The sequence below is a fragment of the Borostomias antarcticus genome (genome assembly GCF_949987555.1).
Source record: "Borostomias antarcticus genome assembly, chromosome: 1".
Classification (NCBI taxonomy): domain Eukaryota; kingdom Metazoa; phylum Chordata; class Actinopteri; order Stomiiformes; family Stomiidae; genus Borostomias; species Borostomias antarcticus.
Genome location: NC_140234.1, coordinates 1243366 through 1268797, shown reverse-complemented (window position 1 = coordinate 1268797; position 25432 = coordinate 1243366).

Genomic DNA, 25432 nt, shown 5'->3' with positions numbered 1-25432 from the left:
AGGGTGTAGGAGAGAGGAGATATGATAGGGTGTAGGAGAGAGGAGATATGATGGGGTGTAGGAGAGAGGAGATATGATGGGTGTAAGAGGAGAGAGGAGATATGATAGGGTGTAGGAGAGAGGAGATATGATGGGGTGTGAGGGGAGAGAGGAGATATGATGGGGTGTAGGAGAGAGGAGATATGATGGGGTGTAGGAGAGAGGAGATATGATAGGGTGTAGGAGAGAGGAGATATGATAGGGTGTGAGGGGAGAGAGGAGATATGATAGGGTGTGAGGGAGAGAGGAGATATGATGGGGTGTAGGAGAGAGGAGATATGATGGGGTGTAGGAGAGAGGAGATATGATGGGGTGTAGGAGAGAGGAGATATGATGGGGTGTAGGAGAGAGGAGATATGATGGGGTGTGAGGGGAGAGAGGAGATATGATAGGGTGTGAGGGGAGAGGAGATATGATAGGGTGTAGGAGAGAGAGGAGATATGATGGGGTGTAGGAGAGAGGAGATATGATAGGGTGTAGGAGAGAGGAGATATGATAGGGTGTAGGAGAGAGGAGATATGATAGGGTGTGAGGGGAGAGAGGAGATATGATAGGGTGTAGGAGAGAGGAGATATGATAGGGTGTAGGAGAGAGGAGATATGATGGGGTGTGAGGGGAGAGAGGAGATATGATGGGGTGTAGGAGAGAGGAGATATGATAGGGTGTAGGAGAGAGGAGATATGATAGGGTGTGAGGGGAGAGAGGAGATATGATAGGGTGTAGGAGAGAGGAGATATGATAGGGTGTAGGAGAGAGGAGATATGATAGGGTGTGGAGGAGAGAGGAGATATGATAGGGTGTAGGGAGAGAGGAGATATGATGGGGTGTAGGAGAGAGGAGATATGATAGGGTGTAGGAGAGAGGAGATATGATAGGGTGTAGGAGAGAGGAGATATGATGGGGTGTAGGAGAGAGGAGATATGATGGGGTGTAGGAGAGAGGAGATATGATAGGGTGTAGGAGAGAGGAGATATGATGGGGTGTGAGGGGAGAGAGGAGATATGATGGGGTGTAGGAGAGAGGAGATATGATAGGGTGTAGGAGAGAGGAGATATGATAGGGTGTAGGAGAGAGGAGATATGATGGGGTGTGAGGGGAGAGAGGAGATATGATGGGGTGTAGGAGAGAGGAGATATGATAGGGTGTAGGAGAGAGGAGATATGATGGGGTGTGAGGGGAGAGAGGAGATATGATGGGGTGTAGGAGAGAGGAGATATGATAGGGTGTAGGAGAGAGGAGATATGATGGGGTGTGAGGGGAGAGGAGATATGATGGGGTGTAGGAGAGAGGAGATATGATAGGGTGTAGGAGAGAGGAGATATGATGGGGTGTGAGGGGAGAGAGGAGATATGATGGGGTGTAGGAGAGAGGAGATATGATGGGGTGTAGGAGAGAGGAGATATGATAGGGTGTAGGAGAGAGGAGATATGATAGGGTGTAGGAGAGAGGAGATATGATGGGGTGTGAGGGGAGAGAGGAGATATGATGGGGTGTGAGGGGAGAGAGGAGATATGATGGGGTGTAGGAGAGAGGAGATATGATAGGGTGTGAGGGGAGAGAGGAGATATGATAGGGTGTAGGAGAGAGGAGATATGATAGGGTGTGAGGGGAGAGAGGAGATATGATAGGGTGTAGGAGAGAGGAGATATGATAGGGTGTAGGAGAGAGGAGATATGATAGGGTGTAGGAGAGAGGAGATATGATGGGGTGTAGGAGAGAGGAGATATGATGGGGTGTGAGGGGAGAGAGGAGATATGATAGGGTGTAGGAGAGAGGAGATATGATAGGGTGTAGGAGAGAGGAGATATGATGGGGTGTGAGGGGAGAGAGGAGATATGATGGGGTGTGAGGGGAGAGAGGAGATATGATAGGGTGTAGGAGAGAGGAGATATGATAGGGTGTAGGAGAGAGGAGATATGATAGGGTGTAGGAGAGAGGAGATATGATGGGGTGTGAGGGGAGAGAGGAGATATGATGGGGTGTGAGGGGAGAGAGGAGATATGATGGGGTGTAGGAGAGAGGAGATATGATAGGGTGTAGGAGAGAGGAGATATGATAGGGTGTAGGAGAGAGGAGATATGATGGGGTGTGAGGGGAGAGAGGAGATATGATAGGGTGTAGGAGAGAGGAGATATGATAGGGTGTAGGAGAGAGGAGATATGATAGGGTGTGAGGGGAGAGAGGAGATATGATGGGGTGTAGGAGAGAGGAGATATGATGGGGTGTGAGGGGAGAGAGGAGATATGATAGGGTGTGAGGGGAGAGAGGAGATATGATGGGGTGTAGGAGAGAGGAGATATGATGGGGTGTAGGAGAGAGGAGATATGATGGGGTGTAGGAGAGAGGAGATATGATAGGGTGTAGGAGAGAGGAGATATGATGGGGTGTAGGAGAGAGGAGATATGATAGGGTGTAGGAGAGAGGAGATATGATGGGGTGTGAGGGGAGAGAGGAGATATGATGGGGTGTGAGGGGAGAGAGGAGATATGATAGGGTGTAGGAGAGAGGAGATATGATAGGGTGTAGGAGAGAGGAGATATGATGGGGTGTGAGGGGAGAGAGGAGATATGATAGGGTGTAGGAGAGAGGAGATATGATAGGGTGTAGGAGAGAGGAGATATGATGGGGTGTGAGGGGAGAGAGGAGATATGATAGGGTGTAGGAGAGAGGAGATATGATAGGGTGTGAGGGGAGAGAGGAGATATGATAGGGTGTAGGAGAGAGGAGATATGATAGGGTGTGAGGGGAGAGAGGAGATATGATAGGGTGTAGGAGAGAGGAGATATGATGGGGTGTAGGAGAGAGGAGATATGATGGGGTGTGAGGGGAGAGAGGAGATATGATAGGGTGTAGGAGAGAGGAGATATGATAGGGTGTAGGAGAGAGGAGATATGATGGGGTGTAGGAGAGAGGAGATATGATAGGGTGTGAGGGGAGAGAGGAGATATGATGGGGTGTAGGAGAGAGGAGATATGATGGGGTGTAGGAGAGAGGAGATATGATGGGGTGTAGGAGAGAGGAGATATGATAGGGTGTAGGAGAGAGGAGATATGATGGGGTGTGAGGGGAGAGAGGAGATATGATAGGGTGTAGGAGAGAGGAGATATGATGGGGTGTAGGAGAGAGAGGAGATATGATGGGGTGTGAGGGGAGAGAGGAGATATGATAGGGTGTGAGGGGAGAGAGGAGATATGATGGGGTGTAGGAGAGAGGAGATATGATGGGGTGTAGGAGAGAGGAGATATGATGGGGTGTAGGAGAGAGGAGATATGATAGGGTGTAGGAGAGAGGAGATATGATAGGGTGTGAGGGGAGAGAGGAGATATGATAGGGTGTAGGAGAGAGGAGATATGATAGGGTGTGGGAGGAGAGAGGAGATATGATAGGGTGTAGGAGAGAGGAGATATGATAGGGTGTGGGAGGAGAGAGGAGATATGATAGGGTGTAGGAGAGAGGAGATATGATAGGGTGTAGGAGAGAGGAGATATGATGGGGTGTGAGGGGAGAGAGGAGAGAAGTAGGGAGAGAAGTGAGGAGGGCAGATAGGAGGAGGGATGTGGGGGAGTAGATGGGGCAGAGGGGTGAGGAGGGCAGATAGGAGGAGGGATGTGGGGGAGTAGATGGGGCAGAGGGGTGAGGAGGGGTGAGGAGGGCAGATAGGAGGAGGGGTGAGGGGGAGTAGATGGGGCAGAGGGGTGAGGAGGGGTGAGGAGGGCAGATAGGAGGAGGGATGTGGGGGGGGTAGATGGGGCAGAGGGGTGAGGAGGGGTGAGGAGGGCAGATAGGAGGAGGGGTGAGGGGGAGTAGATGGGGCAGAGGGGTGAGGAGGGGTGAGGAGGGCAGATAGGAGGAGGGATGTGGGGGGGGTAGATGGGGCAGAGGGGTGAGGAGGGAAGGATGTATTGAAGGAAGTGTAGGGTATGTCCCCAGATACAGTAGCTGTGTGTTTTAGCCTGTATTTTAGAGCAGCTGTCACACAGAGCTAACGTGTGTGTGTGTGTGCGTGCATGAGTGTGTGTGTTGTGTGTGTGTGTGTGTGTGTGTGTGTGTGTGTGCATGTCTGTGTGTGCGTGTCTGTGTGTGCGTGCATGCGTGTGTGCGTGCGTGCTTGCGTGTGTGTGTGTGTGTGTGTGTTTCTCTTCAGTGGGATAGACATGGTCCCAGCAGGCGTGTTCTCTCGCTGCTCAGACTCAACCTGACTCCCAGAGGAGACCTGTCACAGGAGAGACCCGTCCCAGGAGAGACCCGTCACCGGGCCAGCAGCTGGAACAGAGGACAGGAGATGAGGAGAGCAGCGTAGCGCAGGGAGAGAGAGAAGAAGAGCAGGAGGACAGGGGGAGAGATGAGCTATGTAGAGCAGGGAGAGAGACGTAGGGTAGGGGAGAGAGGAGAGGTGTAGGGTAGGGGAGAGAGGAGAGATGGGTAGGGGAGAGAGGAGAGGTGTAGGGTAGGGGAGAGAGGAGAGATGGGTAGGGGAGAGAGGAGAGATGGGTAGGGGAGAGAGGAGAGATGGGTAGGGGAGAGAGGAGAGATGGGTAGGGGAGAGAGGAGAGATGGGTAGGGGAGAGAGGAGAGATGGGTAGGGGAGAGAGGAGAGATGGGTAGGGGAGAGAGGAGAGATGGGTAGGGGAGAGAGGAGAGGTGTAGGGTAGGGGAGAGAGGAGAGATGGGTAGGGGAGAGAGGAGAGATGGGTAGGGGAGAGAGGAGAGGTGGGTAGGGGAGAGAGGAGAGATGGGTAGGGGAGAGAGGAGAGATGGGTAGGGGAGAGAGGAGAGGTGTAGGGTAGGGGAGAGAGGAGAGATGGGTAGGGGAGAGAGGAGAGGTGTAGGGTAGGGGAGAGAGGAGAGATGGGTAGGGGAGAGAGGAGAGATGGGTAGGGGAGAGAGGAGAGATGGGTAGGGGAGAGAGGAGAGGTGTAGGGTAGGGGAGAGAGGAGAGATGGGTAGGGGAGAGAGGAGAGATGGGTAGGGGAGAGAGGAGAGGTGTAGGGTAGGGGAGAGAGGAGAGATGGGTAGGGGAGAGAGGAGAGATGGGTAGGGGAGAGAGGTGAGATGGGTAGGGGAGAGAGGAGAGATGGGTAGGGGAGAGAGGAGAGATGGGTAGGGGAGAGAGGAGAGATGGGTAGGGGAGAGAGGAGAGATGGGTAGGGGAGAGAGGAGAGATGGGTAGGGGAGAGAGGAGAGATGGGTAGGGGAGAGAGGAGAGATGGGTAGGGGAGAGAGGATAGATGGGTAGGGGAGAGAGGAGAGATGGGTAGGGGAGAGAGGAGAGATGGGTAGGGGAGAGAGGAGAGGTGTAGGGTAGGGGAGAGATGGGTAGGGGAGAGAGGAGAGATGGGTAGGGGAGAGAGGAGAGAGGGGTAGGGGAGAGAGGAGAGATGGGTAGGGGAGAGAGGAGAGATGGGTAGGGGAGAGAGGAGAGGTGTAGGGTAGGGGAGAGAGGAGAGGTGTAGGGTAGGGGAGAGAGGAGAGGTGTAGGGTAGGGGAGAGAGAGGAGAGGTGTAGGGTAGGGGAGAGAGAGGAGAGGTGTAGGGTAGGGGAGAGAGGAGAGATGGGTAGGGGAGAGAGGAGAGATGGGTTGGGGAGAGAGGAGAGATGGGTAGGGGAGAGAGGAGAGATGGGTAGGGGAGAGAGGAGAGATGGGTAGGGGAGATAGGAGAGATGGGTAGGGGAGAGAGGAGAGATGGGTAGGGGAGAGAGGAGAGGTGTAGGGTAGGGGAGAGAGGAGAGATGGGTAGGGGAGAGAGGAGAGATGGGTAGGGGAGAGAGGAGAGATGGGTAGGGGAGAGAGGAGAGATGGGTAGGGGAGAGAGGAGAGATGGGTAGGGGAGAGAGGAGAGATGGGTAGGGGAGAGAGGAGAGGTGTAGGGTAGGGGAGAGAGGAGAGATGGGTAGGGGAGAGAGGAGAGATGGGTAGGGGAGAGAGGAGAGATGGGTAGGGGAGAGAGGAGAGATGGGTAGGGAGAGAGGAGAGGTGTAGGGTAGGGGAGAGAGGAGAGATGGGTAGGGGAGAGAGGAGAGATGGGTAGGGGAGAGAGGAGAGATGGGTAGGGGAGAGAGGAGAGGTGTAGGGTAGAGGAGAGAGGAGAGGTGTAGGGTAGGGGAGAGAGGAGAGATGGGTAGGGGAGAGAGGTGAGATGGGTAGGGGAGAGAGGAGAGATGGGTAGGGGAGAGAGGAGAGGTGGGTAGGGGAGAGAGGAGAGATGGGTAGGGGAGAGAGGAGAGATGGGTAGGGGAGAGAGGAGAGATGGGTAGGGTAGGGGAGAGAGGAGAGATGGGTAGGGGAGAGAGGAGAGGTTTAGGGTAGGGGAGAGAGGAGAGATGGGTAGGGGAGAGAGGAGAGATGGGTAGGGGAGAGAGGAGAGATGGGTAGGGGAGAGAGGAGAGGTGTAGGGTAGGGGAGAGAGGAGAGATGGGTAGGGGAGAGAGGAGAGATGGGTAGGGGAGAGAGGAGAGATGGGTAGGGGAGAGAGGAGAGATGGGTAGGGGAGAGAGGAGAGATGGGTAGGGGAGAGAGGAGAGGTGTAGGGTAGGGGAGAGAGGAGAGATGGGTAGGGGAGAGAGGAGAGGTGTAGGGTAGGGGTGAGGAGGAGTAGATGGGGCAGAGGGGTGAGGAGGGCAGATAGGAGGAGGGGTGTGGGGGGGTAGATGGGGCAGAGGGGTGAGGAGGGGTGAGGAGGGCAGATAGGAGGAGGGGGAGGAGGGGTGAGGAGGGCAGATAGGAGGAGGGGTGAGGAGGAGTAGATGGGGCAGAGGGGTGAGGAGGGCAGATAGGAGGAGGGGTGTGGGGGGGTAGATGGGGCAGAGGGGTGAGGAGGGGTGAGGAGGGCAGATAGGAGGAGGGGGAGGAGGGGTGAGGAGGGCAGATAGGAGGAGGGGTGAGGAGGAGTAGATGGGGCAGAGGGGTGAGGAGGGGTGAGGAGGGCAGATAGGAGGAGGGGTGAGGAGGAGTAGATGGGGCAGAGGGGTGAGGAGGGCAGATAGGAGGAGGGGTGAGGGGGAGTAGATGGGGCAGAGGGGTGAGGAGGGCAGATAGGAGGAGGGGTGAGGGGGAGTAGATGGGGCAGAGGGGTGAGGAGGGGTGAGGAGGGCAGATAGGAGGAGGGATGTGGGGTAGTAGATGGGGCAGAGGGGTGAGGAGGGGTGAGGAGGGCAGATAGGAGGAGGGATGAGGGGGAGTAGATGGGGCAGAGGGGTGAGGAGGGGTGAGGAGGGCAGATAGGAGGAGGGGTGAGGGGGAGTAGATGGGGCAGAGGGGTGAGGAGGGGTGAGGAGGGCAGATAGGAGGAGGGGTGAGGGGGGAGTAGATGGGGGTGAGGGGTGAGTAGATGGGGCAGAGGGGTGAGGAGGGAAGGATTGAAGGAAGGAAGTGAGGGACCCTGGTGTTTTATCTTAAAGCAGCTGTTACACAGCTAACCTGTGTGTGAGAGAGTGCATGTGTGTGCACGTGTGAGTGCCTGCATGCATGTGTGAATGCTTGTGTCTGTGCATGTGTGTGTGTGTGTGCGTGGAGGTGCGGGTGTGTGTGTGTGTGTGTGTGCGTGGAGGTGCGGGTGTTTGTGTGTGCCTGCGTGTGTGTGTGTCTGCTTGTGTGTGTGTGTGTGTGTGTGTGCGTGTGTGTGTGCTTGTGTGTGTGTGCGTGTGTGTGCTTGTGTGTGTGTGTGTGTGTGTGTGTGCGTGCGTGGAGGTGTGTGTGTGTGTGTGTGTGCCTGCGTGCGTGTGTGTGTGAGAGAGATGTGGAGGAGTGTAAAGGGTGAATAATTCAACATGACCTGTTTGCCAGAGAGCAAGACTCATAGGCCACCACTAACCTGCTAGTACGGACATTACTGAGAGAGAGAGAGAGAGAGAGGGAGAGAGAGAGAGAGGAGGGAGAGAGAGAGAGAAGAGGGAGAGAGAGAGAAGAGGGAGGACTGAGAGAAGAGGGAGAGAGAGAGAGAGAGAAGAGGGAGAGAGAGAGAGAGAGAGAAGAGGGAGGGAGAGAGAGAGAGAAGAGGGAGAGAGAGAGAAGAGGGAGGGAGAGAGAGAGAGAAGAGGGAGAGAGAGAGAAGAGGGAGAGAGAGAGAAGTGGGAGGAGGACAGAGAGAGAGAGAGAGAAGAGGGAGAGAGAGAGAAGAGGGAGGAGGACAGAGAGAGAGATAGAGAGAAGAGGGAGAGAGAGAGAGAAGAGGGAGAGAGAGAGAAGAGGGAGGAGGACAGAGAGAGAGAGAGAGAGAGAAGAGGGAGGGAGAGAGAGAGAAGAGGGAGAGAGAGAGAGAAGAGGGAGGGAGAGAGAGAGAGAAGAGGGAGAGAGAGAGAAGAGGGAGGGAGAGAGAGAGAGAAGAGGGAGAGAGAGAGAAGAGGGAGAGAGAGAGAAGTGGGAGGAGGACAGAGAGAGAGAGAGAGAGAGAGAGAGAAGAGGGAGAGAGAGAGAAGAGGGAGGAGGACAGAGAGAGAGAGAGAGAAGAGGGAGAGAGAGAGAAGAGGGAGGGAGAGAGAGAAGAGGGAGGGAGAGAGAGAGAGAGAGAGAAGAGGGAGAGAGAGAGAAGAGGGAGAGGGAGGGAGAGAGAGAGAAGAGGGAGGAGGACTGAGAGAAGAGAGAGAGAGAGAGAGGAGGGAGAGAGAGAGGAGGGAGAGGGAGAGAGAGAGAGAGAGAAGAGGGAGAGAGAGAGAAGAGGGAGAGAGAGAGGAGGGAGGGAGAGAGAGAGAAGAGGGAGAGAGAGAGAGAGAAGAGGGAGGGAGAGAGAGAGAGAGAGAAGAGGGAGAGAGAGAAGAGGGAGGAGGACTGAGAGAAGAGGGAGAGAGAGAGAAGAGGGAGAGAGAGAGAGAGAGAAAAGGGAGAGAGAGAGAAGAGGGAGAGAGAGAGAGAGAAGAGGGAGGGAGAGAGAGAGAAGAGGGAGGAGGACTAAGAGTGAGGGAATGTTTGATGTAATCACTACAGAATGGTCTGGTTGAAGCTTATGGATGAAAATCTTACTTGGTTTAGTTTAGATGTAAAGAACACGCTGAGTGGTCGGTCAAGCTGGGTTCAAACTTAGACGATAGGTTTATTCTGATGTTACGTTTTGCGAAGCGGATTCTGAACGTAGATGTGTTTCCCACGCTCAGAGTGAGTCAATGGAGGATGGAGGTTAGTCTCATAACGTGGGAGAGGAAGTGACGTCAGTTTCAGGACGAACAGGAAGTGATGTCACACAGAAACAAATGGTATTGGTCTTATTGGTCGAACTACAAAGTAGTTCACACAAGTTTGTAAAATAATAAACTGAGGAAGAACGATCAGGTAGGAAAACTGAAAAGAACAAATGGTGGGAAACACATCAGTAGGGTTGGGCATCGTTTGGATTTTAACGATTCTGATTCCGATTCCGATTCTTCTTTTCGATTCCGGTTCTTAACGATTCTCGATTCCGATTCTTTGATGGGTGGGGTCAAAACAGGCTGCACGCTTATTTCACAGAAGAAACATTTATTTGTAATAATCTTTTAAAAACAAGTCATTCAAAATTCATTTCATACAGTTGAACCTGTGAATTCACAGTTTAATTTGGTGTGTGTGACAGTGAATCTGTGTGTGAAAGAGTGAATAGGGATGCGTCAGCCGTGTGTGTGTGTGTGTGTGCGACCCTTCTCTCTACCCACAACCCCCCTCTCTCTACCCACAACTCCCCTCTCCAATCCTGCCAATCCCTTGAGACAACCTGCATCTCCCAGAATGGGAGAATCTTTTCAAAACCTCCACACCCCCTCCCTCTCCTCTCCCTCCATCCCTCTTCTCTCCTTGCGTCCCTCCACCTTCTCCTCTCCCTTCATCCCTCTCCATCCTCTCCTCTCCCTTCATCCTTCCTCCCTGTCCTCCTCTCCTCTCCCTGCATCCCTCCATCCTCTCCCTCCATCCCTCCTCCCTCCCCTCTCCTCCTCCCCCTCCATCCCACCATCCTCTCCTCTCATCCATCCCTCTCCTCTCCCTGCATCCCTCCTCCCTCCCTCACCTCTCCCTCCAGGCAAACACAAAAACAAACATAACGTTACTGTTACTCTAGGTCAGGGTGGTGAGTAGCTAGCTAGCTAGAGCTAGCTATCTTAGCTAGCTAGTTGAGCTAGCTAGCTAGAGTTAGAGCAAGCCTAGCTATCTTAGCTAGCTAGTTTAGCTCTATTCTTATGTTTGCTTACCTAAATGTCGGTGCCTCGACATCTGAGAAGGGGTGCAGCCGTTTTACCACATAAGCTGTCACTTTTCTGTGGCACTCTTTAACTTTCTCCACTGGCATATTTCCCTTTGCCGCCAAGGTGAATGGCGTGTCACGTCGTGGATTAGCACTAGCAGCAGTAATGCCAGGCTGGCTACTAGCAATCTGCGGACGTTCATCTACGAAAAAATACATTACAGTATTTGCATTTGACACCGTTTTTTACCAGTTCGGTCTAGTATAATTAGTTTGCTGTCTCGCTGTTGACAATAAGACAAACGTTAGTGCTATTTAATTTTCACGTACCCGATTGCGACGACGAGGTGCTGGCTGTTGGCTCGTGAGGGTTGACTGAGGACGAGGGGGGCATGCCATGCAAGCGCAGGTGTTTCATCAGATTAGTTGTGCATCCTCCCTTTTGCACGAAATAAACTTCTCACAGGTGTTGCACTGGGCCGACTCATCATTCCTCTGAGAACGGCTCTACATTCAAATCGCAAAGACGGAAACTACTTATTCTTCGTTGGTTTTTCTGGCGGACTGCAAACCAAAGTCAAACGCGCAAGCCACCAACACGGAAACTGAAATTAGCGCAAGTGAAATTTGTTTAGGAACCGATAAGCAGAATCGAAATTAAAATATATAAACGATTCCTTTGGAATCGGAATTTTAGAACCGGTTCCAATTTAGTCCCGGTTCTCGATGCCCAACCCTACTCATCAGGCAGGTTCATATGCAGTAGCAGCCTGTATCTGCTGATGGAAGGTGTTAGTGAAGGTGTAGTACGGCTGTGAAGAAAAACACAAATTGTGTAAATCACCGTTTCATCTCTAGTGGTGTCTGGTGATGGATGGTAAATGAGTTAAATGACCCGGAGAAATGTCTCTCTCTCCCCGTCTCTTTCACTCTCTCTTTCAAACTCGCAAACAGAAGTTCACAAGTTAAGTGTTTTTCCTCCAAAGTTGGCAAGGTTCAACTTATCAAAGCGTCATTATAACAATCACTAACACAATCCAGCTGTGCTAATAGCATAGCATCTCTTTGTGTCAATGCCTTCGCCCACAGAAATGTCAATGCAACAGCTTCCCTGTTAAGAATATTAGAATAAAAATTGATGGTTTTCTGTGTACGTACAGTACATGTATGACTACTGGCTTTTTGGCCCAAGTATGTTTTTACCTTTTTTAATTGTTATTGTCCTGAGGTATTTGCGTTGAAAGGAGCCAGTTGAGGTGGTTCGGGCATCTAGTGAGGATGCCTCCTGGGCGCCTCCCTAGGGAGGTGTTTCAGGCGTGTCCGGCTGGGAGGAGGCCGCGGGGTAGACCCAGGACCAGGTGGTGGGACTACATCTCCTCACTGGCCTGTGAGCGGCTAAAGATTCCCCAGGCAGAGCTGGTTGATGCTGCTATAAGGAAAGGGATCTCTGGGGTCCCCTGCTGGAACTGCTGCCTCCGCCACCCGACCCCGGATAAGCGGACGATGATGGATGGATGGATGTTCTGAGCTATTTGTTTCTGTTCGACTGCCCAGTGAGGGCTTGTAAAAATCCCGATAGCTGAGACAGGCAGATAAGCTAATGTTGACCGTACACAGAAACAGTTTGACCAGACCTGCTCAAAGGCCTGAGCAGATCCAATACAGAGAGGCCATTGTCATCAGCTGCTTTTATCCTGTTTACTTTTAGTCCTTGTGGCCGAGAGGGAGAGATTTTCTTTCTCATGGGCACATTTCAGCGGTAGTGTTAGCTGGATGCTGAGGAACATGCATCCCTACAAATCCGTTTTGTCTTTTTTAAATCTTTTTTTTTTTACTGTCCCTGTAATTAATTATTTTTGAAGTTGCGAATTTCAGCCCGGCATTTTCCATTAGCTCAAACTAACAGATGTGGTTTGTTTGTTTCCATGTTTCTCTTTCATTCGGAGCTCTTTGGATAATAACACCAAACAGCTGTTTCTGGTTGCTTCTACACGCCTCCAACAATGAAACCATGTGTTCTGCTTGATTATTTAAAGATGTCACTGATTGTTATGGCAGTTTCCTCAAGTTTCACTGATCCTGGAATAATTGTCTTGACTGCTCTGCTTTCAACACAGCTCAGCTGCAGGATTCTCTAGCTATGATAATCACCCCGGTAAAGAGTGGAAACAGCACAAATACCTATTTATCTCTCCAGGCAATCGTTTTATTGTTGTGTGAAAGGAGCCATTGAATGCAATGACAATGATGATAATTATGCATCTGTTCATCCCCTCCCTGTGTCCTGGTGTGCTCTCGTGATGCTTTTCTGCATAATAGAGGCAACTGCAGTCTGATTTCCTGGCTGATTGTGGTTGGATAAAGACCCTGACACACTATGGATGAGAATCTTACTTGGTTTAGTTTAGATGTAAAGAACACGCTGGGTGGTCGGTCAAGCTGGGTTCAAACTTAGACAGTAGGTTTATTCTGATGTTACGTTTTGCGAAGCGGACTCTGAACGTAGATGTGGTTCTCACGCTTAGAGTGGTGAACGGGACGAGGGAGTGATATCTTATAACGTGGGAAAGGAAGTGACGTCAAGCATGACGAACAGGATAGGGAAGTGATGTCACACAGAAACAAATGGTATTGGGTCTTATGAGAACGGACTGAAAGATAGTTTCACGGAAGTTGTAAAATAATTAACTGAAGAAGAACAGTCAGGTACAGTAGGAAACAAAGGGGACAAATGGTGTGGGAATCACATGAGTGAGACGGAAATGTCATTAACAACACAGAGAACGCAGCGTCACCGTCAACGTCATGATGGAGAGAGCAGAGGAGGTCATACTGTAACACACACAGCAACACACATCCTGCATCCAAGTATATATCCAGACAAATTATGTTCTTTGTGTCATTGTTCACAAATTAACATCACAGGTAAATTGCCAGTTTGGGAAGCGTTGAATGTCTAGCTGAGTACCTGGGACTGGAACGAGGAACTGGGTTCCTAAAGCACAAGCAACCCCGGTGTTGTGGTCCGCACAGTTTTAGGTTTTTCCGAGGAATTTTGTGATAAAAGTGTCAATTCCTTCACCAGAGAGGAACATACAGTATGAACATAAGGGAATCGACCCCTGCTGACTTAATACCCAATTTTAAGAGATATATAATACACACTCAATCAGGCAATGGGTGCTGGGTTAAGAATAAGCCATAGTTTTTAGGTTAACCTGCATACCTGTTGTAGTTAAAAGACTTCTTAAATGAGCGTTTCGATCCCAATGGATGTTCATCAGGTCAGGTTTAAAAAGACACTTAAGGGCTGGGTCCAATATATGAGGCAGCATAAATGTGTTTTTAAACCTGACCTGATGAAGATCCATTGGGATCGAAACGCTGCTCAAAAAGAAGTCTTTTAACTACAGCCGGTGTGCGGGTTCATACTTAATACCCACTTTTCTCATCCCTACCATGGACATGTTGGACATGTTGGTCCAAGGCGCTCTATCTATTGTCCATTCAGCGAGGCGGAGACAGAGAGGGAGGAGGGCGGGGGCTCGCGGTCGTCTACGGCGACGTGGAGCTCGCGCAGCACTACCAGGTATTCTCCATCAAATGTTCATTCCCTCCGCAATAAAATGGACGAACTCTAGCTGCTAATAGAGAATTACAAGGGCTGTGTTCCGAATCACATACTTTTTACTACCAGTCCGTTCTACAGCTGCCCCTAGAAAGTATGTACTTTGCACGCAGTAGGCATACAATTGGGACATACTACCTTGTCATAACAATGCACCTTGACATTTCACCACATCCACCACTGTCCATGAAGCTACATTTGTCCACAACTGGGATTCATCAAAACACCTCCGGTGTGACTCGTCATTGGGACAAAATTTCCGCTGAGCACAGGATTGTGGGTCAGAATAGCCAGAAAAGTCTGCTGGCTTGCATACTGCAAAATACGATCGGAGGTAGTAGGACATCCTGGTATTTTTGTGTGGAAGGAATGCTTCATTATGAAACTGTCTGACAGAAGCAGCCACGCTTCTGTCAGTCTGCCCCAGGGCAGCTGTGGCTACAGATGTATCTGACCACCACCGGTATGACTGTGTCTGAATGAATACTGGACTCTGTAAAGCGCTCTGGGTTTCATGAAGGGCGCTATATAAATTCAACTTGATTGCAATTTGTAATTTGGTGGATAGTGTAATTCTGAGAACTTTATTCTGTCATTTGGTGGATAATGTATAATGTTTCTAAGAACTGTATTAGGCCTATGTCATTTGGTAGATAGTGTGATTCTGAGAACTGTATTAGGCCTATGTCATTTGGTGGATAGTGTTTCTAAGAACTGTATTAGGCCTATGTCATGTGGTGTATAGTGTTTCTAAGAACTGTATTAGGCCTATGTCATTTGGGTGATAGTGTTTCTAAGAACTGTATTAGGCCTATGTCATGTGGTGGATAGTGTTTCTAAGAACTGTATTAGGCCTATGTCATTTGGTGGATAGTGTGATTCTGAGAACTGTATTAGGCCTATGTCATTTGGTGGATAGTGTTTCTAAGAACTGTATTAGGCCTATGTCATGTGGTGGATAGTGTTTCTAAGAACTGTATTAGGCCTATGTCATTTGGTGGATAGTGTTTCTAAGAACTGTATTAGGCCTATGTCATGTGGTGGATAGTGTTTCTAAGAACTGTATTAGGCCTATGTCATGTGGTGGATAGTGTGTTTCTAAGAACTGTATTAGGCCTATGTCATTTGGTGGATAGTGTTTCTAAGAACTGTATTAGGCCTATGTCATTTGGTGGATAGTGTGATTCTGAGAACTGTATTAGGCCTATGTCATGTGGTGGATAGTGTTTCTATGAACTGTATTAGGCCTTTGTCATGTGGTGGATAGTGTTTCTAAGAACTGTATTAGGCCTATGTCATTTGGTGGATAGTGTTTCTAAGAACTGTATTAGGCCTATGTCATTTGGTGGATAGCGTTTCTAAGAACTGTATTAGGCCTATGTCATTTGGTGGATAGTGTGATTCTGTATTCTGTCTTCCCTGCTGGAGACCAGGACAGGATGACTACAGGGCATCCAGCACAAGTCAGGACATTTTCAGGATTACAATGATGTGGTTAATTGGGCTCCTCGGCTGTGACACCATGGTGAGACTGTAGAGACCCAGCTGAGAGGACTAGAGAGAGACCCAGCTGAGAGGACTAGAGAGGGGAGGTCCTGCTGGAGAGACCTTCACAGAGACCCAGCTGAGAGGACTAGAGAGGGGAGGTCCTGCTGGAGAGACCTTCACAGAGACCCAGCTGAGAGGACTAGAGAGGGGAGGTTCTGCTGGAGAGACCTTCGCAGAGACCCAGCTGAGAGGACTAGAGAGGGGAGGTTCTGCTGGAGAGACCTTAACAGAGACCCAGCTGAGAGGACTAGAGAGGGGAGGTCCTGCTGGAGAGACCTTCACAGAGACCCAGCTGAGAGGACTAGAGAGGGGAGGTTCTGCTGGAGAGACCTTCGCAGAGACCCAGCTGAGAGGACTAGAGAGGGGAGGTCCTGCTGGAGAGACCTTAACAGAGACCCAGCTGAGAGGACTAGAGAGGGGAGGTCCTGCTGGAGAGACCTTCACAGAGACCCAGCTGAGAGGACTAGAGAGGGGAGGTTCTGCTGGAGAGACCTTCGCAGAGACCCAGCTGAGAGGACTAGAGAGGGGAGGTTCTGCTGGAGAGACCTTCGCAGAGACCCATGTCTCTACTCATCCAGAATCTGAAGCACTGTGACAACAGCAGATCTTCATTTCATCATGGTGGTTTTATTACTGTATGTCAGACACACACACACACACACACACACACACACACACACACACACACACACACACACACACACACACACACACACACACAGAGAGAGAGCGAGCTCCGGCCTGTATTAAATCCTGTGGGGGTGAAGGGATGGCTGGGAGTAATTGTACTAGCTGTCTGATCTGGTTGAGGATTTTAAAGTGCTTATGAGCTGGCAACCTGCTGGGCCATTCAGCTCAGATTAACAGTATTTCTGCTCTGCTCTATTCTACTGTGCTCTACTGTGCTCTACTCCTGCTCTGCTCTGTGAGAGTGATGGAGAGAGAGAGAGAGGGGGGGAGGTGTGTTATGATTAGTTATTTAGTTCACATCTCTGACCTCTTGTATGTTATCTGAAATTAGAACACAGCCGTGTTCCCCTCCCTCCCTCCCTCTGTCTCTCTCTCCATCCCTCCCTCTGTCTCTCTCTCCATCCCTCCTCCACCACTTCCCCACTCCCTCTCTGTAACTAATGACATATTCCAGCTCCTGATACTTGCTTCTCCAGGAGGGAGCTCTGTGGAAAGGTCAGTGTACAGAATAGTAACAGAATACTCTGCTATAATCTCCCAGAACTGATCATGTAATGGAATGCTCTACTGTACAAAAGCATCATAATGACTGCTTGTCACACAACGGTCCTCAAGTGAGCCGGCGTGGGCCGGCGTGGATGCCTGCACGAGCACGACAATCGGAATTGCTCCCCCCACCCCACCACCGCTCAACAAATCGGAAAGCCCGTTCAGTGGGCCGACCGGGGCTACGTTGACCGACCTGAATTACTTTCCCAGTCCGCCCCTGCTGTCACAAGAGGTAGAAGAACAGCAATTCCCATTCAGGTTCAGACACTGGTGTCAGCGGATAGGATGGCTACCATGTAATGACTGAACCGCACCTCTTGCCACGTTTCACTATGAGATCACTGAGCCGGTTGTCCGTTGCGTGCGACATGAAATCAATTTGAGTAAACAGACCGATTAAATGTTTAGGTCTTGCCATAGATGTGTAGTGATTGCTATTCTGTGTTCTTGTGTTACTTGAGTTTATGTTGTCTGTTGCGTTGCTCTCAGCTTGTTTAGTTTGCCGCACATGTTGGCGCTATAATGTGATGTCACCGAGCCTGTGTTTGTTCTAGTTTCAGTTTGTACATCAGCATAGTCTCTTGCAGAGTATCTTGCCTGGATTCACTACCTCAGCTCATTCATTCAATATATCATTCATTGTAAACTTGGACTGGACTTGAAACAATTTGATTTCCTCTATAAAGGTTACATTATTTTGGGGGGTTACTTAGAAACCAGAGATCTTGTTAGAGTTCGGTTTTAGGACCCAGGCGCAACAGGAAAGGAGGAGGCAAGGAACGGTAAAGCCCGGAGGGGCGATTTAATAAGATCACAAAGGGGGATGTGGTAGTCGTACAGCCGATGGTCAGGCAGGAGCGTGGTAGTCGTACAGGCGATGGTCAGGCAGGAGCGGGGTTGTCGTACAGGCGATGGTCAGGCAGGAGCGGGGTTGTCGTACAGGCGATGGTCAGGCAGGAGCGGGGTTGTCGTACAGGCGATGGTCAGGCAGGAGCGGGGTTGTCGTACAGGCGATGGTCAGGCAGGAGCGTTGTCGTACAGGCGATGGTCAGGCAGGAGCGGGGTAATCGTACAGGCGTGGGTCAGGCAGGAACTGGAGAGATGAGGAGGGGAGGCAGGGTGAGTGAGAGTAATCACAAACGGGGAACGGGAAAAAACACTACAAAATACGGGTAAGGAGATTGTAGGCTAGGCTATACTTTACCACAAGAGTTTATGGTAAGATCTGGCGATGAGTGGAGTGTAGACCAGGTTCTTGTAGAGGTTGAAGGTGATTGCAGAACGAGGGACAGGTGTGGTGATGATAATTGGAAACCGGTGAGTAGAGCCGCGCCCGCGTCATCGTCGGAGACGAGCGCGCCGTTCTTGTCTTTGCGCACGGGCCGATGTGCTGGGCATGTCGGGATCCGACTCTTCGTCACCGGAGCAGGAGGAGACTGCCGAGTCCGCGGAGCTGGCCGGAGACGGGGAACGCCCGGCAGTGGGGGGAAACTCCGGAGAGTCAGAGCGTTGTATGCCCGGGCTGATGCGACGTGCGGTAGAGCGCGTAGGACGCCCCGAGCGCGCAGCGGGCCCAGAGGGGAGAGAGGGAGGCGGTTGTGGAGGCGAGGGCATGCGAGCCGTAACAGATCTGGCAACCGTAGTTACCCTAACTGCCTAACTGCAGACTACACAAATTTGGGCCAATTTTTTGTCGCAGACAAAGTGTCCAGCGTCGGGCCCGATTTTGAACATCGGGAACGATTAAAAGCCTTGTAGTGTGACAATCGAAGATAAGCGGTTTGGTGTCTGGGACGTCCTACGACAGCCTGACGAAAAGTCTAGCATGTTAGAATTTTTGTATTTTCCTGCCTAGTCGGACATCTCCTGGGACCATGCCTACAATGTACCTTGACGTTGACCAATAGGATGAGTGTTCTTTACATGTTAACACTGTTGAAGGATAGACAGCCCATACTGTCCTCTTCGTGACACTCAAGAACGGGTCCACAATCCTTTTGTCCTTTATTTTCTTTTTCTTCTTGCGCTGAATTCCGACTACCTGGCAGAATCCCACTCCCCTTCGCGTTTAGTTTGATCTGAGCTCTTCTGACAAAACGAGTGTTTCTAGTTTATACCACTCGGTAAAGACCAGGACATCACAAGAGGGGCAACTTGTCACAAAAAGCGAGGCTATTTGAGGCTTTAAGATGACCACATCGCAATGCAAACTTATGGCTAGCTACCACAATAGCATCCACGATAATAAACTACGAGAAGATTTGGAATAAGTACCTACATAGTTTACAAGTAATAGGCCAACATTCATATAAAGTCATAGCCTTTTATTTGTACCTCCTCACATCTGTTGTGATTAGCCTGCATCTTTAGGTCACTGGGTGGCAGACTACTGAGTCGGTAGATAAAAAGGGATGAATCCCACTGTATCAACTGTAGTTTAAATGAGGTAGATATAGCCTAGTTGTGGTAGCCTACATAGCATGGTTTCGACAGTCAAAAGATAACTCAAAGGTAGTGAAGGGGTGTTGGAATTATTACACAACACCCGCCAACATAATTTCGAGTATAAATAAAGCTTGAATACAGTGCTTCTTCCATGACTGACAATTTCTTGACCAGACTACCTGAATTCGCGCAATGACGCGCATGATCGTGAAAGACAGCATACGATGATTGGTCGCGGTCATTCATGTAGTGTTGCCAGTGTCCCATGACACGGCAAGAATTATGCAACTGTGATCGCCTAATCTGACATGGTGACCATCGTGAAAGACAAAGTAAGCAAAGTCTGCACTGGCCCTAACCTAGCTACTAGCTTACTATTTAGCTAGCATAGTTAGAATCCAATATTACACTTGGGTGGTTTGTAGCTACTTAGCTATTGATATTCTGGCCCCGATTGTGGTAATTGAAAATGTCAGTATTATTAAAAGTACTCGTATCGGTACTCGGTATTGGCCAGGACACAGAAGTGAGAAAAATGAGAAATAATGGTGTCTTCCCATCCCTAGATGTCCACCTCTTGACATTTGATTTGGTTGATTTTACTGATGATGGGAACAACCAAGTTCATGCAATGGCTGTTCATGATGACGCTGTAATGTATATCCACCAACATATTGTGTTCGTAAGGTAACATTATGTTGACCTTCCTTAAATCCTGCAGTAAGCTAGAATGCTAACGGCAGGCTATCTGTAGCTAGCTGGCTAGCTGGTAGCATAATAATCCAACCGCCTCTTGGTATCACAGGTATTATATTTTTGTCGACCATATCACTGCATGAGAGCGGGAGACTATACTGCCACAGAATTGGACCTACTTTTTACCAACTGCTTTTTTCAAGAACCGATTTAAACAACCTCAAAAATCGACACGGTGACATTGACAGTGATGAGTAACGTGGGAATGTATGAAGCTGATTTATACATGGCCAGTTGCCGGTCATCGTTTTCTCTCTTTAATTAGACCAGTTATTCTGACCAGTACACCTGGTTTAATTTGATTCACAATGATTGGAAGTAGTAACATTATGTTGATTATTTTAATGTTTCATGAATATGAAATCATGAGTTTTATTAATGCTATTCATAAATACAAAATCTGGGTTATTATTATTGTGAACATTGAGACCTAAGTGCAGATATGAGACAATTAATGATCATGACCTGTGAATAATAATGCAGTTAAGACTTATGTGCTGTCAGTTCTGACATGTGAACTATGATTTCCTGATGACTAAGATCAACATTATGATCTGACGGCATACGTCTTGTTCCTTCTTGCCCTCCCAGAACAGAACCCCCCCTTAACACCCCTCCCAGAACAGAACCCACCCTTAACACCCCTCCCAGAACAGAACCCCCTCTTAACACCCCTCCCAGAACAGAACCCACCCTTAACACCCCTCCCAGAACAGAACCCTCCCTTAACACCCCTCCCAGAACAGAACCCTCCCTTAACACCCCTCACAGAACAGAACCCCCCCTTAACACCCCTCCCAGAACAGAACCCCCCCTTAACACCCCTCCCAGAACAGAACCCCCCCTTAACACCCCTCCCAGAACAGAACCCTCCCTTAACACCCCTCCCAGAACAGAACCCTCCCTTAACACCCCTCCCAGAACAGAACCCCCCTTAACACCCCTCCCAGAACAGAACCCCCCCTTAACACCCCTCACAGAACAGAACCCCCCCTTAACACCCCTCCCAGAACAGAACCCCCCCTTAACACCCCTCCCAGAACAGAACCCCCCCTTAACACCCCTCCCAGAACAGAACCCCCCCTTAACACCCCTCCCAGAACAGAACCCCCCCTTAACACCCCTCCCAGAACAGAACCCCCCCTTAACACCCCTCCCAGAACAGAACCCCCCCTTAACACCCCTCCCAGAACAGAACCCCCCCTTAACACCCCTCACAGAACAGAACCCCCCCTTAACACCCCTCCCAGAACAGAACCCCCCTTAACACCCCTCCCAGAACAGAACCCCCCTTAACACCCCTCCCAGAACAGAACCCCCCCTTAACACCCCTCCCAGAACAGAACCCCCCTTAACACCCCTCCCAGAACAGAACCCCCCCTTAACACCCCTCCCAGAACAGAACCCCCCCTTAACACCCCTCAAGGGCTAACAGAACCCCCTCTTAACACCCCTCCCAGAACAGAACCCCCCCTTAACACCCCTCCCAGAACAGAACCCCCCCTTAACACCCCTCCCAGAACAGAACCCCCCCTTAACACCCCTCCCAGAACAGAACCCTCCCTTAACACCCCTCCCAGAACAGAACCCTCCCTTAACACCCCTCCCAGAACAGAACCCCCTCTTAACACCCCTCCCAGAACAGAACCCTCCCTTAACACCCCTCCCAGAACAGAACCCCCCCTTAACACCCCTCCCAGAACAGAACCCCCCTTAACACCCCTCCCAGAACAGAACCCCCCTTAACACCCCTCCCAGAACAGAACCCCCCCTTAACACCCCTCCCAGAACAGAACCCCCTCTTAACACCCCTCCCAGAACAGAACCCCCTCTTAACACCCCTCCCAGAACAGAACCCCCTCTTAACACCCCTCCCAGAACAGAACCCCCTCTTAACACCCTTCCCAGAACAGAACCCCCTCTTAACACCCCTCCCAGAACAGAACCCCCCCTTAACACCCCTCCCAGAACAGAACCCCCCCTTAACACCCCTCAAGGGCTAACAGAACCCCCCCTTAACACCCCTCCCAGAACAGAACCCCCCCTTAACACCCCTCCCAGAACAGAACCCCCCCTTAACACCCCTCCCAGAACAGAACCCCCCCTTAACACCCCTCCCAGAACAGAACCCCCTCTTAACACCCCTCCCAGAACAGAACCCCCCCTTAACACCCCTCCCAGAACAGAACCCCCTCTTAACACCCCTCCCAGAACAGAACCCCCCCTTAACACCCCTCCCAGAACAGAACCCCCTCTTAACACCCCTCCCAGAACAGAACCCCCCCTTAACACCCCTCCCAGAACAGAACCCCCTCTTAACACCCCTCCCAGAACAGAACCCCCTCTTAACACCCCTCCCAGAACAGAACCCCCCCTTAACACCCCTCCCAGAACAGAACCCCCTCTTAACACCCCTCCCAGAACAGAACCCCCCCTTAACACCCCTCCCAGAACAGAACCCCCCCTTAACACCCCTCCCAGAACAGAACCCCCCCTTAACACCCCTCCCAGAACAGAACCCTCTCTTAACACCCCTCCCAGAACAGAACCCCCTCTTAACACCCCTCCCAGAACAGAACCCCCTCTTAACACCCCTCCCAGAACAGAACCCCCCCTTAACACCCCTCCCAGAACAGAACCCCCTCTTAACACCCCTCCCAGAACAGAACCCCCTCTTAACACCCCTCCCAGAACAGAACCCCCTCTTAACACCCCTCCCAGAACAGAACCCCCTCTTAACACCCCTCCCAGAACAGAACCCCCCCTTAACACCCCTCCCAGAACAGAACCCTCTCTTAACACCCCTCCCAGAACAGAACCCCCTCTTAACACCCCTCAAGGGCTTGAAGCGCTTTCATCCGTCACTGTCCTCCGTTCCATCCAATGCATTGAAGAGAGCGAATGCTTTTGACTTTAGTTCCCTTAGTTAACATGGGCTTGTGTGCGTGTGTGTGTGCGTGTGTGTGTGTGTGCGCGTGTGGATGTGTGCGTGTGTGCGCGCGCGTGCATGTACAGTGTATGTGTGTGTGACGGCTGTGGCAAAACCCTTCAACAGGATATGAAGAGTATTGATGTGGCAACGAGGGCCTTGAGAAATCAGACTAATACTCGCAGAATTAGCATTGATCTCCTAAACTAAATTCAGAATCCATTAAAGACAAGAGACATAATCTGCTTATAGAAACAATGAATCAGTGTAGGACAAGACACGGCATCACCGGTATAGACTGGTTTATAATATCAGGCTGTCCTTGAGAGCGCTAGTCTTTCTAGATATCCCCTCTTCTTCTGTGGTTTTGCTCATTGCTCTGCACCAGTGAGCTGCGGCCTCATATACAGCATCGGCAGTCCTCTGTATTCACATGCAGGTGTTCCACCTCTGGCCTGACCTTCTCCTGCCCTGTGGGCCGCCGGGTGAGGAAGAAGAGGATGAGGAAGAGGATGTGCTTGTGATAAGTTGTATAACGTCTCCTCTCTGTGACCTGGGACCATTCAGAGCAGAGCGGAGTATAAATACCGTCACGCCCCGGGCTGTTTTTATGAGCTCATGACGGTGGTGATGATGACGATGATGATGATGACGACGTGTGGATGTAACTGGTTGGTAGCAGCCAGCAGTAATATTTCTGCTGGATGAATCAGACTCTCATAACACAGTGTAGCTTCAGCACATTGGGGATGTGTGTGTGTGTGTGTGTGTGTGTGTGTGTGTGTGTACATGGGAACCTAGTTATAGTTGAAAGTGGGGGTGCAGAGTTGGAGAGTGGAGAAAAGGTTTTTGCGTGCAGAGTAGGTAAAGGAATTTCCCGTGTAGTTATCCAACACATTCTACATTCATGAGTGAATATGAATACACTGAACTGGTCTGGGTACACAATCTTCATGCTACTCTATAAAGAAGGGGAGGGAAATATGATACAAGTATTTGTTGTTTATCGTACACATTAAGCTGACTGATATATCCATTACAGGGCTTGACATAATCACTGGCCGGCTGCTGTCTTGACCTCCTCCGGGCCAGTAAATAACGCTTTTCAATGGTCCACTTGGGCCAGTGCAAATATCACTTTGAGATCATTTATATATATATATATCAGTTGAGGCTCGTCCATTGAGGCAAGGGAGGACAGTCCTCCTCAGTTTTTGTAGAGAAGAGAGGGATTAAAATATAAATATATGAATGTATTTATTCATAATGAATATTATCTCAGTTTTGTTCATTGAGCAGGTTTTCCCTATGGATAAAAAACCCAATATTGAAATTGTAAAGCTCCAACAGTGACATCTATAACATGCAGCTGGAGGACCCATAGATATCTATGGAAGGGAGGCTAGCCTCCCTTAGGGAGGGTTCTTTTCTCTTAAATCAATGTAATGCCTTTTTTTCTCGCTAATTTGTGATTGGCCAAAACGCTGAAAAATTACCGCAAGGGAGGACAGTACTCCGGCCCTGTCTGAACAGGATTCAGATATTGACATTTTGTTAGTCCAATCACATTCCAGATTCCAGATTCACCACAGTGAAGGCCGATTGAGTCAGCGTTGATGTCTGTGTTTCTCTTCCCTGTGCCATTGGAGACTTTTTGAGTGTTCGTAGCTCCATAATATAATACATCCGCAAGTATTATGGGACATATTATACATCAAACTGGTCGTCTATTTGTCTTGATTCTAGCCATCTAAATATCTAAGCTGACAAAAATAGAGCCGTCTGAACACGACAGTTCCACTGGCTGGCTATAGCCGGTAACGTTAGCTACGAGGTGCACGTCAGGCTACGGCATAGGCAGGCTGCTGATTGGCTGGAGTCAGGCTACGGCATAGGCAGGCTCTCTGATTGGCTGGAGTCAGGCTACGGCATAGGCAGGCTGCTGATTGGCTGGAGTCAGGCTACGGCATAGGCAGGCGCGCTGATTGGCTGGAGGCGCAAACTGTCGGCAACTCGTCCAAAACATTTCTAGAGACTGGGTCACAACACCGGATCGGAGAAATCCACAGCCTTGCTCCTGCTTGCGTGAGAATTGATCACTTTGCGGTGCTTATTCCTCATCCAGTGATGGATGGGTGGATTGAAAACTTTCAACTGAATGTTCATATTGTTCTGATAATTGTAGCTATAGCAACATAAGAGTGGCAGCTTTGACAGCAACCCAAATGAGCTAATCCCATAGCTGTACCATTGCTAGCTAGCCATGAGCGAACTGTTGGATACTGCATTTGCTGTGCAACATATTCCATTGTCCAGTTGTCAAATCTTTTTGCCAACAAACTGTTTGAGAGCCAGCACACCTCAGTGTCCCCTAATCAATTTTTTTATCACCTAACCTCTCCAGCACCTCACCAATATCAATTCTTTTCTCTCTTTAGAGAAGAGTACAATCCATTACAACAACTATTGCTTACAATGTTTTATTGTTGTTTTGTAATATTTTATCATGAATATGATAAATAAATGTTGCCTGTAGTTAAAGAAAGTGTTATTCAGTTTTTTATATGCTAAAATTGACTGTTAATCCACTTTATAGCTGATATTTCAAATAATAACTGACTGAGGGAAAGTGCCCCCCGGCGCCCATGGGCGGTTCACCTCTCTTCCATCTGTCCTCAGTTTTTTGAGTCACCAGCCGCCACT